Below are 12,811 nucleotides of genomic sequence, written 5' to 3'. Positions count from 1 at the left end.
ACGATTACTAGTCCTAACCTGCAACTCGGGTAAAATGATCTCCTGGTTCACTGATGGTGACTAACTAACGACAAGAGTCAATGCCCTAGTAAAATTTTCTAGAATAATGTGTATGTATGGGTCTATTTTTAAGATATACAAGTGGAAGAATTTTTTAATTTTGTTGCTTTCAACTGGTATCGGTGCAGTGCACTGTGGGTATGCAAATCATTGGGTCACTGCTCTTTTGGTTCAGAAAATAGTTTAGTATTCACGCGGTACCTCGGCGTCACCCTTAGGGGGCGAGCGGAGTACTGGCTGAGTGGGATCCAAATCTCTTGATTAAGAGACTCAGGTTTCTGTTATTTGTACACCTGAATTTTATTTCTGTTGAATGAAGACTTTGCCACTAAATGGAAAGAGAGAAAATTAGAGAATAAGTAATTGACCCAAAATTCAGGACGGTGATTCCTCCATGGGGAGTGAGGGGTAAGGCTGGGAAGGGCATACAAGAGTTCTAAAAGTGACTTTTTTTCTTAAGCTGTGTAAGCACCTGTTGTTTTGTTTGTCCTTGGTTTAACCGTACACCTCAAGGGTATGTACTTTTTTTTTTTTTTTTTTGTAGAGAGAGAGAGAGAGAGCGCGCGCAAATGAGCTAGAGGGAGAGAGAGAATCCCAAAGCTGGGCTCAAGCATATCCCATGTGGGGCTCAACTCAGGAACCAGGAGACTATGATTTGAGCCAAAGTCAGATGCTTAACGACTGAGCCACCCAGGCGCTCCAGGGTGTACACTCTTGAACAGTGCATTTTTGCCGTTTGAGAAAAATTCCTGGCAGTGTCCTGTTTAAAATTGGAGCCTAATGTGCTCAGTTTCAGGTTTCCTGCCCCACCTGATACTACTTTGGGAGATGAAATCTTGTATTCTCGTTTCGGATCCCATGTCTCCTTATTCTCCTTAAGAGAATAAGTCTCTTATTCTCCTTTTTCTTTTTTCTTTTTTTTAAAGTAATCTCTATAGGCAATGTGGGGCTTGAACTCATGACTGAGAGATCAAGAGGCAGAACTGAGCCAGTCAGGCACCCCACCCTTATACTATGCTTTTAAAATGGGCTGGGGGCGCCTGGGTGGCGCTGTCGGTTAAGCGTCCGACTTCAGCCAGGTCCCGATCTCGCAGTCCGGGAGTTCGAGCCCCGCGTCGGGCTCTGGGCTGATGGCTCAGAGCCTGGAGCCTGTTTCCGATTCTGTGTCTCCCTCTCTCTCTGCCCCTCCCCCGTTCATGCTCTGTCTCTCTCTGTCGCAAAAATAAATAAACGTTGAAAAAAAAAAATTTAAATAAAATGGGCTGTACTATTGGGATGAGCACTGGGTGTTGTATGGAACCCAGTTTGACAATAAATTATATTTTAAAAAAGAAATAAAGGGAGCTTAAAATACACACACACAAAAATGTGCTGTTCTCAGTTGTTGGACCCCACCTGTGTACAAGGGTCCTCTCTAGCATTTGGGGTAACTGAACAACCTTGAGAAAGGAAATTGCACCTTTTTATTTTTTCTACCTGCTTATATAAACGTTTTCCGTCCCAACTTTGACCCCTTCTGTACATTGGCACTCCCCCCCCCCCCACTCTGTCGGTTCTTTTGCTAACAAGTCAATCATATTGGACATATATTTGATTTAAATTTGTCTAATACATTTTAAAAACAGCTTTATTGGATATAATTCACTTGACGTACAATTCATCCATTTAAAGTGTATAATTGAATGGACTTTAGTATGCAATCATGACCACCATCTTATTTTATTTTTAGTATTTTTTAATTTTTTTATTAAAAAATTTTTTTAATGTTTATTTAGTTTTGAGAGAGAGAGACACACACAGAGTGTGAGCAGGGGAGGGGCAGAGAGAGTGGGAGATACAGAATCTGAAGCAAGCTCCAGGTTCTGAGCTGTCAGCACAGAGCCCAAAGTGGGGCTCAAACTCCTGTACCGCGAGACCATGACCTGAGCCCAAGTTGGGAGCTTAACCAACTGAGCCAACCAGGTGCCCCTATACTATCTAATTTTAGAACATTTTTGTCACCTCAAAGAGAAACTCTACCCATTGGCAGTTATTTGCCCCCCTCCCCACCTCGTTCCCCAGCTTCTGGGAACCACTAATCTACTTTCTATCTCTAAAGTGCCTATTCTGGATATTTCATATAAATGGAAGCATACAAACTGTGGCCTCTTGTGACTGGCTTCTTTCATTTAGAGGGATGTTTGTGAGGTTCCTCTAAGCATACATTTGTTTTGATACTTTTTTGCATGCTTGCAATATTTTACAATGTAATGGGAAGCTAGAGTTCCATGGACAAGTAAAGGTCACCCTATGTAATAGCTACCCTCACAGGCCTTGGCTAGGGGCTAAGGCACTAAGGAACAGGAAAAGAGCAATTCTGAATATCAGAGCGTTTACCTGCTCCTAAGTTTGAGGGAACCTTCATCTTCTGGACCTTACCCTGCTTCATTCTGGAAGGGTTCTGGGCAGCTTTCACCAGTTAGCCACAAAGTTCATTTTGTCTTTAGCATTCCAGGCTCCATAGGGAGTCACGGAGTTTCCAGGGGGCTTCTGATTCCAAAGTGTGAACCCATCTCTGATTGCAAATGTGGAGTTTGAGGGACTGGAACAATGTCATTGTTTATGATGTGGCTGGCAGTTCCATTCCTGGCCGCAATTTATACTGATATTTAAAACAAGATATAACCTGAAAAAAAAATACAAAACATAAAAACCATTAGTTGAATTGGGGGGTGAATGAAAAGAAATTGTTTATTTTCTTTTAATGTTTATTTTGAGAGAGACAGACAGATCACGAGCAGGGGAGGGGCATAGAGAGAGGGAGTCACAGAACCCAAAGCAGGCTCCAGGCTCTGAGCTGTCAGCACAGAGCCTGACATGGGGCTCGAACTCCCAAACCGTGAGCTCATAACCTGAGCCGAAGTCAGACACTTAACCAGCTGAGCCACACAACACCCTTTTTTTTTTTTTTTTTTTTTTTTAAGAGGGAGAGCTCAAGTGAGGGAGGGGCAGAGAGAATGGGAGGGACAGAATCCCAATCCTTAGCTCAGTGCACTCCACTGGGGCTCCATCTCATCCTGGTGAGATCATGACCTGAGCCGAAATCAATAGACGCTTAACAGGTCTGAGCCACCCAGGTGCCCTAATTGTAATTTTTCAATTGAAATTTTGATTTGTTCTTGCCTTCTTTCTGACTCTAAAGGGAAAGTTTACAACACTAGGTTACACGTGATGTAACATTAGGTTGATATTCTTCATTAGATTGGGCAGATTCCCTTCAATTTCTACTATGTTAAGATTAATATTTATGTTTATATGAATATATGTATAATGAATGAGTATTCAAGTTTATAAAATACTTTTTCTGCATTCATGAGATTTTTATTAAATGGTTTTCTCTGATCTCTGCCAGTGGAGATCTGCGTTGAGACTGTTAATTCAGGAACACCTGAGTGGCTCAGTCAGTTAAGTGTTTTTGGCTCAGATCATGAGCTTGGGGCCTCCTTGGGATTCTCTCTCTCCCTCTATCTCTGCCCCCCCACCCCCCACATGAACTCTCTCTCAAATACACTTTAAAATTAAAAAGAGATTGTTAAATCATCCTTACCTGTTCTTTATTTTATTTTATTTTTTTTTAAGTTCATTTTGAGAGAAAACAGTATGAGCAGGGACACAGAAGGAGAGAGAGAGAGAGAGAGAGAGAGAGAGAGAGAGAGAATCCCAGGCAGGCTCTGCACTGTCAACAACAGAACCTGACCTGTGGGTCAAAGTCACGAAATGCTGAGATCGTGATCTGAGCCAAAACCGAGAGACACTTAACCCACTGAGCCGCCCCCTTACCGCACCCCTCTACCTGTTCTTATGGATTGATTTTTAGTTCATATTTGTTGTGGCCGGATCCCAGGGGCCACAGCAGCAAGTGGCAAGTGTGAGCACAGGAGCAACACCTCACGCTTACCGATCTTGCAGCGGAGAGAGACTCTCCTGCGGAGGTGGACAAAGCCTCTAGAGTCTCAGCTCTTGTCCCCAAATTTACCGACTTTCTAGGACTCCTTGCTCATTCTGCTGCAGCCTCTCTACCGGCCACAAAGGGGCGCTGCTTCTCTTTAGTGCTCAGTTCTTGCCACAAGGCCCATCAGCTAAGTCAGGGAGCCCAAACTTTTATGGTTCCTAAAAGAATTTTGGAAATATTCCTCGTGCACATTTTAAAGATCACATGTATAGCTTTCGTAAAGTAACTTACAACAGCATACATTTAAATAGATGCAAAGAAAAAATATTTTGTGCATTGTAAGTAGTGATGCTGTAAACTGTTATGTGACCGTAAAATGCAAGAAGTGTAAGGTAAATACCCAAGAGATTTAATACTTACTCTCTCCTCAAACTTGCTTTTTCCCCCTTTCATTTCACCAAGAATTAAGTACAAACATTCCTTATAACTAGAAATGCTCTATTGAATACTGAACTATATTTTAGTACAAAATAAGCACAATAGCTGAAACGCGAAACCCCCCACTAATCGCTAATGTCTCCACTAAAATTAATAACTTTTAAACACCACAGTTAACAATAACGACTAAGCAATACTCTTAAGGAGCTCAAAAGGAATGCATAACATTACTTGAAAAACCTTTTCTTTAAGCCACACAGGTAGTCCTGTTAGTTACAGGACCTCGAAAAATTGGCTTAAAACTCAGAGTTGTTCCTCTCCACGGAAATCTTTAGTAAAAGGCGAAAGATTTATACGATTTGAAGAGAAACCAGAGTATACCACACCATTTTCCTAACTCATTTCCCAAGTAAATATAACCCCTAGTACGCAAAGGGTAGCTACTTATCACAAGCGTTACTCATTGCAAAAATTTATTCAAGGAATTCTGAAAATAATAGGCTCACACTTAGAAAAGTTGGATAATGAATAAGTTTATTTTACTTGTAAACAATTATACTGTTTGCGGTGTATTATGGGTATGCAAATGAACCTGTGTAATCGCCCTTTAGACTCCGGAAATTTAAGTATTCAAATCGGTGCTCTGGGGCCACTTTTAAGGGGCAAAGCGGAGACTCAGCTTCCTGACGTCTCAATTTCGTCCTGGTCAACTGGAGACATTCTGATTTTGTCTATTCCTAAATTGGAGCTTTGCGTATGATTTGTTTCAAATAAAAGAATTTTCTGATAGCTGCGGAGAGGGGGCAAGACTTGAGGAGAGCAAAGTAATGGTTAATGCAAAATTCAGGGTAGTGTTCACCTGCTGTCGGAAGCGAGGGCTGTGACTGGGGAAAGGCCTATAGAGGGTTTCAAAGGTGTCAGCAATATCCTTTTTCTTAAACTGGGAAGGAAGCATCAAAGTCTCATTTCGTTGTTTGTTTATGTTCATATATCGTGTAACATCATGTGTCATAGTCATGAACGTTATAAATCTTCCCCTTCAGTGAGACTTACTTTTATGTCTTTCAATAGTTTTATAATTTTACTATAGAGATTTTGTTAGATTTGCTTTACTCTTTTTTTTTTTTTTTTTAAAGTTTATTTATTTGTGTTGAGAGAGAGAGGAAAAGCAAAAGTGGTGGACGGGCGGAGAGAGAGAACCCTAAGTGCAGAGCCTGCAGAGCCCTCTTGGGGCTTGAACTCAGGAGCCTGGAGATCATGACCTGAGCCGAAATTGAGAGACCGAGGCTTAACGACTGAGCCACCCAGGTGCTCCAAGATTTACTTTACTCCTAATATCTTGTACGTTTTGTGATTAGTATAGATTTTTTAAGTTGCATTTTTTTTTTTAATGTTTATTTATTTTTGAGACAGTGAAAGAGTGCATGAGCAGGGGAGGGGCGGGGGGAGGGCCGGGCAGAAGATCTGAAGCAGGCTCCACCTGGACAGCAGAGAGCTTGATGCAGGGCTCAAACTCCCGAAACCTGTGAGACCTTGACTTGAGCTGAAGTTGGTTGCTTACTGACTGAGCCACCCAGGCGCCCCTTAAATCGCAATTTATAATTGTTTATTGTTGGTATATAGTAACACAATTGACTTTTTTTTTTCAACGGGATAGAAGTTTATTGAATACTCCACAAAGGATGGGTGGACAGGACCGCAGAGAAGAGGCTGCGTGCCACAACTGACTTTTACTTATTGCTCTTGCATTCGGTGATCTTAAACTCTTGTTCTAATGATCGTAGATTCTAGTGGATGTTGTATGTAGACAAGTATATCATCTGAAAGTGACAACTTTGTTTTTCCCTCATAAATCTATACATTTTATTATTTCTTGTTCTTGTTTTATTTAATTGGGAACTCTAATAGAGGAGGCACTGAACCGAAGCAATGATAGTGGGTGTCTTTTTCCCATTCTGGTCATGGCTTTCATTGGACCACTATTAAATGCGAACTTTGATGTTAGACAGGTGGGGCTTCATGGGCAAACAGTCTATACACTTGCTCTTTGCTCATAAAGCCCAGCTCTACAGTTGCCTTCATGAAATTCTTAGTAATTTTGAACAGGGCCTGTATTTTCATTTTGTACTGGGCCTCAAAAGGTTTCTGGTAGAAACTCTTCTAATTAAGCTAGTTCCATTCTATTCCTAGTTTGCTATGATTTTTTTTTTCTTGTAGTATAGGTTAGTATTGAGATAATCATAACTTTTCTCTTTTAATCTATTAATGTGGAAAATTACATTCACAGATATTCTATGATAAATCATCCCTGCAGTCATAACCTAAACTCGATTTGACACTCATGTATTTTTAAATAGACTTTATTGTTTAGAAAAAATTTAAATTTACAGAAAAGATGGGAAGATATTGCAGAAAGTTCTGCATATCCCACACCCATTTGCCCCATCACTAATATGTTATTATTAGTATGGTCCACTTGTTACAATTAATGATCCTGCATTATATGTCGTTGTCATGTCTTCTTAGGTTCCTCTGGGCTTTAAGTTTCTTGGACTTTCCTTGTTTTGATTACCTTGATATTTTTGAGGCATACAGGTAAGATATTTTGTAGAATGTCCCTCTACTGGGACTGGTCTGATGGTTTTCTCACAATTAGACTGGGGTAATGTGTTTTTTTTTTTTTTTTTTTTTTTTTTTTTTTTTTTAATTATTTTTTTTATTTTTTTTTATTTTTGGGACAGAGAGAGACAGAGCATGAACGGGGAAGGGGCAGAGAGAGAGGGAGACACAGAATGGGAAGCAGGCTCCAGGCTCTGAGCCATCAGCCCAGAGCCCGACGCGGGGCTCGAACTCACGGACCGCGAGATCGTGACCTGGCTGAAGTCGGACGCTTAACCGACTGCGCCACCCAGGCGCCCCTGGGGTAATGTGTTTTTGAGAGGAAGACTACATAGATATGTTGCCATTTTCACCACCTCATTTCAAGGGTACATATATCAACATGACTTATCACTATTGATATGGTGATATTAATCACCTCCAAAGAGGAGAGGAAGCTGGAGGTTGAATCAATCACCAATGGCCAATGATTTAATTAATCATGCCTAAGTAATGAAGCCTTCATAAAAATTAAAAAAGGATGAGGTTCAGACAGCTTTGGGTTGGTGAAAACATGGAGATACAGGGAAAGCAGTGTACCCAGAGAGAATACAGAAGCTTTGCATCCCTTCCCATATACCTTGACCTATGTATCTCTTCCATCTGACAGTTACTGAGTCATACGCTTTTATAATAAACAGTGATGTAGTAAGTAAACTGTTTTCCTGAATTCTGTGAGTCACTCTAGCAAATGAATTAAATCTGAGGAGGCGGGGTCATGAGAATCTCCAATTTGTAGCTGGTCTGTCAGAGGCACAGATGACAACCTGGATTTGCCATTGCAACAAAGAATTATGAGACAAGCAAAGAAAAAGGGAAAGTATGACCCATACACTGGGGAAAAAAGCAGTCAACAAAAAACTGCCTATGAAAGCAACCAGATGTTGAGTTTAACAGACAAAGCCTTGAAAGTAGCTATTATAAATATGTTTAAGGAAGTAGAGGAAGATATGAGGACAATGTCACATCAAATAGAGAATACCAATAAAGGGATAAAAATTATTTCAAAACAAACAAATGGAGGGGTACCTGGGTGGCTCATCAGTTGAGCATCTGATCTTGATTTTGGCTAAGGTCATGATCCCAGGGTCATGGGATGGAGCCCCATGTTGGGCTGCATGCTGAGTGTGGAGCCTGCTTGAGATTCTCTCTCTCTCTTTCCCCCTCTGCCCCTCTCCCCTACTTGCACTCTCTCTCTCTCTCTCTCTTTAAAATGAAAAATAAATTTAACTTAGTTTTAAAATTAAAAATAAATTAAAAATTAAACATTTTTAAATTAAAAATTAAAATTAAAAAAATAAAAATTAATAAAAACAAATGGAAATGCTAGAGTTGAAAAGTATAGAAATTGGAATAAAAAATTCACCACAGGGATTAACAGTAGATGTTAACTAGCAGAAGAAAGAGAGCTAGCAAACCTGAAAATAGATCAATAGAGATTATGTAATCCAAAGAACATAGAAGAAAACAATGAAGAACAATTACAGAGCCTCAGAGAAATGGGGGACACCATTAAACACATCAATGTACATGTGATGGGAATACCAGAAGGAGAGAAGAGAGAAAGGAGCAGAAAAAATATTTGAAGAAATGATAGCTGAAAACTTCCCAAATAATAGAAAAACAATCATTTACATATACAGGAAGCCCAATGAATCCCATGTAGAATGCATTCAAAGAGATCCACCAATAGACATATCATGGTAAAAATGCCAAAAGCCAGGGCTCCTGGGTGGCTCAGTTGCTTAAGCATCTGACTCTTGATTTTTGCTCAGGTCACAATCCTGCAGTTTGTGAGCTCAAGCCCTGAGCTGGACTCTGTGCTGACAGCATGGAGCCTGCTTGGGATTCTCTCTCCCTCTCCCTAGAGTCTCAGTCTGTCTCTCAATCTCTCTCTCTCTCTCAAAATAAATAAATAAACATTTAAAAAAAGATTTAAAAAATGCCAAAAGCCAAAGACAAGGAAGAAATCTTGAAAGCAGCAAGAGAAAAATAAGTCCTCACTTACAACAGAACACAAATAAAATTAACAGCTGACTTCTCATCAGCAGCAATAGAGGCCAGAAGGCAGTAGGATGCCATGTTGAAAGTGCTCAAAGAAAAAAGCTGCCCACCAGAATCCTATATCCAACAAAACTATCTTTTAAAAATGAAGGCAGGGGCACCTGGGTGGCTCAGTCGGTTAAGTAGCCAACCTCAGCTCAGGTCATGATCTTATAGTCCATGAGTTCGAGCCCCATTTTGGGTTCTGTGCTGACAGCTCAGAGCCCAGGGCCTGCTTCAGATTCTGTGTCTCCCTCTTTCTTTGCCGCTCCCCTCCTCATGCTCTGTCTCTCTCTCAAAAAAAGAAAAATTAACTAATAAGTAAACATTAAAAATGAAGGCAAATTTGCAGATAAACAACAACTGAGAGAATTTGTTGCTAGCAAACCTGCCTTACAAGAAATACTAAAGGAAGTTCATCAGGCTGAAAGTAAGTGACCTCAGATAGTAATGGGAGTCCACACAAGAAGCCAAAAAACACTCGTAATTATAAAAGACAGAATACATGCAGTTTTGTTATCCTTCTTTCCTTTAACTAATTTAAAAGACAATTATGTAAAACAATATGTATATGATGTATTGTTGGGCCTATAAAATGGAAATGTAACATATTTGCCAATAAGAGCACATAGAGTTTGTGAGGGAGCGAAGCTGTATTGGACTAAAGAAATGTCTCCATACCACCCAAAGCAATCTACATATTCAATGCAATCCCTATCAAAGTAACACCAGCATTCTTCACAGAGCTAGAACAAATAATCCTAAAATTTGTATGGAACCAGAACAGACCCCAAATAGCCAAAGCAATCTTGAAAAAGAAAACCAAAGCAGGAGGCATCACAATCTCAGACTTCAAGCATACTACACAGCTGTAATCATCAAGACAGTATGGTACTGGCACAAGAACAGACACTCAGATCAATGGAATAGAATACAGAACCCAGAAATGGACCCACAAACATATGGCCAACTAATCTTTGACAAAGCAGGAAAGAATATCCAATGGAATAAAGACAGTCTCTTCAGCAAGTGGTGCTGGGAAAACTGGACAGCGACATGCAGAAGAATGAACCTGGACCACTTTCTTACACTGTACACAAAAATAAACTCAAAATGGATGAAAGACCTCAATGTAAAACAGGAAGCCATCAAAATCCTCGAGGAGAAAGCAGGCAAAAACTTCTCTGATCTTGCCCGCAGCAACTTCTTACTCAACACGTCTGTGGAGGTAAGGGAAACAAAAGCAAAAATGAACTACTGGGACCTCATCAAAATAAAAAGCTTCTGCACAGCGAAGGAAACAATCAGCAAAACTAAAAGGCAGCTGACAGAATGGGAGAAGATATTTGCAAACGACATATCAGATAAAGGGTTAGTATCCAAAATCTATAAAGAACTTATCAAACTCAACACCCAAAAAACAAATAATCCAGTGAAGAAATGGGCAAAAGTCATGAATAGACACTTCTCCAAGGAAGACATCCAGATGGCCAACCGGCACATGAAAAAATGCTCAACATCACTCATCATCAGGGAAATACAAATCAAAAACACAATGAGATACTACCTTACACCTGTCAGAATGGCTAACATTAACAACTCAGGCAACAACAGATGTTGGCGAGGATGCAGAGAAAAAGGATCTCTTTTGTATTGTTGGTGGGAATGCAAGCTGGTGCAGTCACTCTGGAAAACAATATGGAGGTTCCTCAAAAAACTAGACATAGAACTACCCTATGACCCAGCAATTGCACTAGTAGGCATTTATCCACAGGATACAGGTGTGCTGTTTCAAAGGGACACATACACCCCCATGTTTATAGCAGCACTGTCAACAATAGCCAAAGTATGGAAAGAGCCCAAATGTCCATCGATGGATGAATGGATAAAGAAAATGTGGTGTATATATACAATGGAGTATTACTCGGCAATCAAAAAGAATGAAACCTTGCCATTTGCAACTACATGGATGGAACTAGAGGGTATTGTGCTAAGTGAAATTAGTCAGAGAAAGACAAAAATCATATGACTTCACTCATATGAGGACTTTAAGAGACAAAACAGATGAACATAAGGGAAGGGAAACAAAAATAATATAAAAACAGGGAGGGGGACAAAACAGAAGAGACTCATAAATATGTAGAACAAACTGAGGGTTACTGGAGGGGTTGTGGAAGGGGGGATGGGCTAAATGGGTAAGGGGCATTAAGGAATCTACTCCTGAAATCATTGTTTCACTATATGCTAACTAATTTGGATGTAAGTTTAAAAAAAAAAAAAATTAAATTAAAAAAAAAAAGAAGAAATGTCTCCAGATGGTGACTCAAATCCAGAAGAATATATAAATACAACCAGAAATGATAAATAAGAGTGTTAATATAACAAAAGTGATAAATATATACTTACTCTCTTTTCTTCTCTCATCCTCTTTAAAAAGACATAAAATTATATAGAGTAAAAATAACAATATTTTGTTTGGCTTGTAATATTTATAGATGTGACCTAACAATAAGACTACAAAAAAGGGTAAGGAAAGAGAGCTATAAGAGAGACATTTCTATATATTGCAGAAATTAGTAAAAATATGAAGTTGATTCTGATAAGTTAAGGTGTGTATGGTAAGCTCTAGAGAAATCACTAGGCAAATTACTTTTAAAAATCATTAAAAAAATCACTAGAGGGGGTGCCTGGGTGGCTTGGTCGGTTAAACGTCCGACTTTGGCTCAGGTCATGATCTCACGGTCCATGAGTTCGAGCCCTGCGTCGGGCTCTGTGCTGACAGCTCAGAGCCTGGAGCCTGTTTCAGATTCTGTCTCCCTCTCTCTCTGCTCCTCCCCTGTTCATGCTCTGTCTCTCTCTGTCTCAAAAATAAATAAACGTTAAAAAAAAATCAGTAGAGGATTTAAAATGCTAAATCATAAAATATTCATTTAATGCAAAACAAGTCAGTAAAAGTATGAATAGAGGAACATAAAAGATCTGAGACATATAGAAAACAAAAAGTATAGTATATGTTTAAGTATATCAATGAAAACATTAAATGTGAATGTATTAAAGAATTCAACCAAAAGGCAGAGATTGTCAGACTTGATTTAGAACAAACAAACAAAGAAACAAACAAGATCCATCTATATGCTGTCTACAGGAGACACACTAAATTCAAAGATACAAGTAGATTGGATATTAAAGGCTGGAAAAAGATATATCATTCAAACAGCAAACAAAAGAAAGCTGGAATGCTTATCCTAATATCAGACAAAATAGAATTTAAAACAAAAAATGTTACTAGAGATAAAGAGAGACATTTTATAATTTTAAAGAAGCTGATCTGGGGCGCCTGGGTGGCGTAGTCGGTTAAGCGTCCGACTTCAACCAGGTCACGATCTCACGGTCCGTGAGTTCGAGCCCCGCGTCGGGCTCTGGGCTGATGGCTCAGAGCCTGGAGCCTGTTTCCGATTCTGTGTCTCCCTCTTTCTCTGCCCCTCCGCCGTTCATGCTCTGTCTCTCTCAAAATAAATAAATAAACGTCCCAAAATAAATAAATAAATAAATAAACGTCGGAAAAAAAAAATAAAAAAATAAATAAATAAAAATAAATAAATATATTTAACGTCCCAAAAATAAATAAACGTCGAAAAAAAAACAAAATTAAAAAAAAAAAAAAGAAGCTGATCCATCAGG

General features: G+C 39.4%; 1 non-coding gene across 1 annotated transcript; it reads right to left on the bottom strand.

Annotated features, from left to right (window-relative positions):
* Window positions 1–4,691: 4,691 nt before the first annotated feature.
* On the bottom strand, window positions 4,692–4,808 carry LOC112856519 (U5 spliceosomal RNA). Its single transcript, XR_003223095.1, has one exon. It is a non-coding gene; the product is annotated as a U5 spliceosomal RNA (small nuclear RNA).
* Window positions 4,809–12,811: the final 8,003 nt, after the last annotated feature.

This window comes from Puma concolor, chromosome B3 (genome assembly GCF_028749965.1).
Source record: "Puma concolor isolate L17-30 chromosome B3, mPumCon1.1.hap2, whole genome shotgun sequence".
NCBI classification, from domain to species: Eukaryota; Metazoa; Chordata; class Mammalia; order Carnivora; family Felidae; genus Puma; species Puma concolor.
This window is presented reverse-complemented; position numbering and strand designations above follow the sequence as displayed.